We start from the raw sequence: 6,474 nt of genomic DNA on the forward strand, positions 1-6,474 counted from the left end.
ACAGGTTTGTCCTGGAGTGGGTTAAACTAGGCTGCTTCTTGGAGTCAAGGATTCCGAAGCTTCATCTGACATACTTTGGACATGTTGCAAGGCAGGACCAGTTCCTGGAGAAGGACATCGTGCTTGGGAGGGTGGAGGGACAGCGCAGGAAAGGAAGACCCTCTATGAGGTGGACTGAGTCAGTGATTGGGGTAATTGGGGTAGGTGTGTCAAAGACAGTGAGGTTGGCACAAGATAGAGCAGGGTTTAGGGCTGTTGTACATAGGGTTGCTATGAGTTGGGGGTGACTCAACAACACATAACAGCAACAACAACAACAAACAACAACAGAAGCGTCACCTGTAGTGGATAAGTTTTAGTGGAGCATCCAGTCTAAAATAGAAGAGGAAGAAGGATTGGGCATCCACTTCTGAAATAGCAGGCCTCTAGAAACCCTTTGAGCAATAGAGTAATATTAATAGATATAATATTAGAGGTTGAGCCCAGACTTTCAGTCAATACATAGTGACTGCAGTAATGAGCTCAGGTGTGTCAGAGATGATGAGGATGGCATAGGATAGGACAGGGTTCAGACCTGTTTCTTGTCCATAGGGTTGCAGTGAGTCGTACTTGACAGCACTTAACAACAACAGTAACAACAACAACATTATAAATCTTACTCAATTACCATTGTCTTAAGCGTGGTTTGGAGAAGAAATATTATCCATAAACAATTTTAAAATACTGATAGAAAATCCATGCCAAAATCAGTTTTAATTATTAGAAAAATATTAGCCCAGATTTGGTCTGTTTTCTTGGTGACCTAATGTCACACTGAAAGTTTTAGAGGTTGCTTGCAATAAGAAATTTTTTTTTTTATCAAGAGTATTCTTTTTATACAGTGATTTTTTTTAATTGCTCTTTTCAGTTTATTGCATTAAAGTGTTACACTAGTCCAAGTTAAAAGTGGACCCCAAATGGTTACATTATACAAGCTGTGAAGTTTTTTGTTTTTTTTTGTTTTTTTTTTTTTACTTTCAAGCTGTGAAGTTTTAAAGTTGTGTCAAGGGAGCAATAAGAATTTTAAAGAACACTTCAAAAAGATAAAAAAATAGACAAATGAGCACTTTAGATTGAGATGAAATGTCGAGTTCTAGCCTCATAAAAAGATTCAGAAGAATTTTAAATAGAAACGAATATGAACTGGTCCAGAAAACTGTGGTTGGATGACTCAAAAATGAAATGCCTCTAAGTATGGAGAAAGGCACTGAGGTTCAGTGGTATAGTCTTTTTTTCCACACAGGAGGCCCCAGGTTGATTAAGCCAAGGAGCAGCCACCACTCTTCCTTCAACATATGTTTGTATTTTATTCCAACCCAAAGACAGTGTCTCTCTGGTGCTTCTATGCCACAAATAACTCTACAGGAGAAAGACAGACAGCCTCTTTCTATGTAATTTACAGCCTTCAAAAACCAGTGGGAGGGTCCACCCTGCGTTAGCTTCAATTCGATGGCAAAGAGTTTTAAGTTCGATGGATAAACTGGTGGCTCAGGAGCTAAAGCACTTGACTCTGAATGATAAGGTCATTAGTTCAAATCCACTAGGGTGTGTGTGTGTGTGTGTGTGTGTGTGTGTGTGTGTATGGGGGGAAATAAGCAGTCTTCTTTTAAGACGTTACAGTCTAAGAAATCCTATGAGTAGTTCCACTTCACCCTGTAGGGTCACCAGGAGCAATGACTTACTTGATGGCAGTGGGGTTTAGTTCATGATGCTAAAGAGGTTTCAGCAGAGCTTCCAGCCTAAGACAGTCTAAACAGAAAAGTCTGGAAATCTCCATCTGAAATCAGCCAGTGAAAAGCCAGCGGATTACAATGTGACAGCTCTGATGGCCCAGCGCATAGCAAGTTGCTGACCCAAAGGCTGAGTGTCTCAGGGGACCACAGACCACCAGTAGGCCCTGGAGAAGGATGAGCAGTCTCCTCTCATTGCTGTTTCTATTCTCGAAAACTGATAGAAGATCACTGTGAGAAAGAACAGAGTCCTGAGGGTTGATACCTAATCAATCCTGGAGATGGTATAGGATCGGGCAGGGTTTAATTCCACCGTGTCCAGGGTCACAGTGAGACAAGGGCCAACCCAGTGTCATTAACAATACGTGTGCAGATGTAACAAAATGGAGAAAATATTCTAGGCAGATCTTTGACTTACAAATATAAAAGGTAATCTATTTGTATTGCCAAAGCTTTTATCCATTTTAAAAATTATCTCAGGAGTGTCTTTTCATTTGGGAAAAAAATATGTAGTTTTGGGCTTTTAAAAATTTTTGTTTTAAAGTGGTTTGCTTACAAAGTTCGTATACATTGTGATTCACACTATTCTTCATTCACATTGCATTTAATACAATCATTCCCATGCATTATGTTTTATAAAATTACCCACCATTGGACTGTGCCCACCATCACCCTGTCCTTTCAGGTCCCTGCTGGATCTTTTCCATTTCCTTTACCCCTTTCCTCCCTCCACCAAATTGTAGAGCCCTGTGATTTCACTCTGATTCTTCCTCACTCCTCTGTTCCCACTCTTTCACCTTTTGGGTTCCCATACGTGTTTTACTAGTTAGCCTTCTATTTTTACAGTAATGGTCTTCTGCAGTATTTGTCCTTATGAGACTGAATTAGTTCACTCAGCATTATATTTAGCTTTGCATTATATTTTATCTAATGTGGCAGCTGTTGTTGTACATCAACAACTCAGAACTGACTCATAGCTGACCCTTCAGAGGGTTTTCAATGACAGTAAATTCCAGGAGAGGAGATTGCCCATCCTTCCCCCACAGAGCAGCTGGTGGAATTCTAACCCCTTGCTTTAGAGATTGCAATGCAGCTTTTTTACCACTAGGCCATGAAAGTTGTTGTGTTGTGTACTGTCAAGTCGAAACTCTTAGCTGACCCTCCAGCGAGTTTTCAGAGGCAGTAAATTACATGGGAGGAAATTGTCTATCTTTTTCCCACAAAGTAGCTGGTGGATTTGAACCTCGTGCCTTGTGGGACTGCAGTGCAGCATTGAATAAATGTCTGTTTTCCCTAAGAGTAATCTCAGAACTCTCTATTGTTTGAATAGCACAGGCCTTAGGCAAACATCATGTCTGCAGATGAACAAACTAAGACTTGTTCATTTAGAAGACTTGGTGGGCTTTGGGAAAGCTCTTCAGCCTTCTGATTTCTGGGCCCTGATAACCATGGCAGGCAGCAATGGTGGCAGAGTGTTATAATAAGCTAGCCTGTTGAAGCCACCAACACTCCACAGGAAACAGATGGGCAATATGCTTCTACATTCACAACTTCAGAAACTTATTGGTAGGGTCTATGGGTTTGAATTGGCTATAGCAGTGAGTTTTTAATTTGGTGACTGGGGCAAGTGACGTGCAGTCCCCTGGCATGGGAGAAAGGCGGCTTACCTGCAATTCCGGTGGAATGCCGGGATAACCCTTCTCTCCTTTGGGGCCATGCTGCCCTCGCTCCCCTCTTGGCCCCAGGTCTCCTTTGTCTCCTTTCTCACCTTTGGCTCCTTCATGGCCAGTGGCTCCGTTATTGCCATTGTTCCCGTGGTTCCCTTGAACAACAAGACATCATCATTTGGGAGTGCTCAGTTGCTCCCATTCACCCATCTTCTTAGGTCAAGTTGACGATGACTCAGAGTTACCCTCTGAACAACAGGTCTCAACCTTGCCCTACCCTGCTCCATCTCTGTTACATGTTCCCGTCATTGTTACAGTCGCTGTGACAATCCTTGTTGAGGGTCTTCCTCTCTTTCTGTGACCCTCCATTATGATGTCCTTTCACGCATGCTGTTGCTGTGGACTGTCAAGTCAGAATCAACTCATAGTCAACCCTCCAGAGGTCTTTTAGAGACAGTAAAACACATGGGAAGAGACTGCCCATTTTTCTCCCCACTGGTCCAGCTCCTAGATTCTAACCAAGTGTCGTTGGGTTAGCAGTGTAACTCCTTACCACTAAGCCACACCAGATCACTCACTCAGAGAATTGTCCGTTTCAAGAGAAATACATCCCCTTTCTTTACAAATATCCATACTCCATTGGAAACTGAGTGCATTTGAAACAATCCCCAATACAACCAATCTTTTACATAGGGAACTCAGAGACCTTCTAAATGGCATGCGAGGTCTCAAAATGCCTGAAATACCCAAGACTCCAAAGATTAATTTTTTTCTGTTTTTCTTTAAAGCAAGTCTTATATTAAAAAAACTAAAGAAGCTAATTATCCCATTATCATGTATAATGGCAAAAATTAGAAACATGTCCACCAGTATCAGAAAGGCTAAATAAAAAAATATGATGACGTTCTAGTTAATGATGTTATATGGCTATAAAAAGTAAATGTAATTTTTTTTGTGAACACATTCCTATTTTTAAATGTAAAAAGGCTATGAGTCAATAGCACAATAACATGGCACTCCTTTTGCTTGAAAATGCATACAGGTGTCTGTTATATCCACTAAGGGGAGAGGGTACTAGAGTAAGTTACCAAAAAAGATTAGCTGGGTAGCTGGGAATTCTCCCTGAGTGGACCAGCATGAATGATTTTTAAGCCATTCTAAATATTTTCCTCTCTCCTTGCAGTCTTTTACAACCAATATGTATAACTCTTGTTAAAGAAATTTTTTCTTTTCCATTGGTTTACTTACAAAGTTTGTATACATTATTTTCCACACTGCATCTTTCCCATTTCCTTTAACCCACCTCTCCCTGCACCCGTCAAATTGTGTGACCCTATTGACTACATCCTTGTCCATCCTCAGCCCTCTGCTCCTACCCTCCCCACCTTGGATCCTCAAATCCATTTTACTAGTTACCTTTCTATGTCTACAATAATGGTCTTACATTATATTATATTAAATATATATTATTAAAATATTATATTATTATATTATTTTACAGGACTCAGTTCACTTATATGTATAGTAATATGCATATATTATATGTGCAATATTTATAATATGTATAATTTTTATAACTAGTGAGAAAATAAAGCCATTGATAAAAATATACATAATAATTTTGAGAGAAAGACTTGGACAACAATTTCAACTCTTCCCTTTACGCTGCCACCATTTATATTATTCTTTTTTTTATTCTAACTAACAGAAATTTATTCTCTTATAGTTTAGAATACTCAAAGTCTGAACTCATGGTGCTGTCTCTTGGGGAAGGCCCACTGTAACCGTGTTGTTTCTAGAAAAGGCTCTGTTTCCTTCAGTCTCTACAGACCTAGCATTCCTTAAGACTATCCGTGAGTCTTGACCGTCCCACACCCACATGTCAAGGAGCTTTCCTGACCAGGGACTTGGGTTCAATTTCTTTTAGGTTTTGCTGCACTGACTCAGGCCCTTCTACAGCATTTCATCTGTCTGTTTTCACATGCTAGCTCTAGCCAGAGGGAGCTCTGGAGGCCTTGTCCATAGGAATTGTGCTGCTAACCCAAAGGCCTCTCTGTTGGTTTGAATTCCTCAGCAGCTCCATGGGAGAAAGATATGCACTGGCCTCCTGTGTGATTTTCAGCCTTGGAACCAGCTGGGGAGTCAGCTCTGAGGTGGTTCTCCAAGGCAACGAGGTTACGCTGTTGTTGTTTGCATGAGACCTTTGGTCAGGTATCTTGCAATGATTACAAACGGGTGAACTTTGGCAGCATTATGGGTTAATATGTTCCTAGACTGCTGTCTCCTGTAGCCTCAAAAGAATTGAGATCTGAAAAAATTCCAGAACCATCAAACTATCCCTTCCTCAAAAAATTTCCAGAACCATCCAAATATCCCTTTCTCTAAAATATTCCAGAACCATCAAAATGCCCCTTCCCCTGTTGAACCACTTCATCTGCTGGCTGTTGCCCTTGTCCTTCAATGCCATAATCCCTCAGCCAGTAACCACAGTGCAAATCTCACTGAAGGTTTTCTCATGTTAGACTTGGTTTCCTAAGTATACAAATTAACTTTCTTTCTGGTGGTTGAGTCCATTTTTAAATATTTTAACCATAATGGAAACAGGCATAAGTAGGCTTTTGTTGAATTCCAGAAAATGAGAACTAGACCGAAGAAGAACATGCGGCGAATACAGCCTGGGCAGCCTGGCGGGCAGTGGGGCGGTGTAGGTCCCAGTTGGGGGACCATGCTGGAGCTGGGAAAAGGGAACATTTGGCAGATGTAGCAGCATCGAGAGCTCAGAGGTAGGGGAGGCCCTAGGTCCCGACAGTGGAGAGTGTGTGTGTGTGTGTGTGTGTGTGTGTGTGTGTGTAATACCCGCTCTGCCCACTTCCCCAAACCCAGGGTGACAAGCCCCCCTCAGCCCTCCCTGCGGAAACTACTGCTCAGCCCAGCATGGGTCACATGGTCACTGCGACAGCAAGGCAATAACAGAACAGGGGAGGCGGGCACCAGAGGGGCCAACAGATGCAGCTCAGGGCCACAGGGACGGGTTTGTG

At 41.8% G+C, this 6,474-nt stretch overlaps 1 protein-coding gene across 1 annotated transcript in view; it reads right to left on the reverse strand.

Annotated features, from left to right (window-relative positions):
* The window catches only part of C1QTNF3 (C1q and tumor necrosis factor related protein 3), a 63,722-nt gene that overhangs the window by 14,128 nt on the left and 43,120 nt on the right, over positions 1–6,474 (reverse strand). The gene's annotated exons all lie outside the window — the stretch shown is intronic.

This window comes from Elephantulus edwardii, unplaced genomic scaffold (assembly GCF_000299155.1).
Source record: "Elephantulus edwardii isolate Elephantulus edwardi_28Jun2011 unplaced genomic scaffold, EleEdw1.0 scaffold00191, whole genome shotgun sequence".
Classification (NCBI taxonomy): domain Eukaryota; kingdom Metazoa; phylum Chordata; class Mammalia; order Macroscelidea; family Macroscelididae; genus Elephantulus; species Elephantulus edwardii.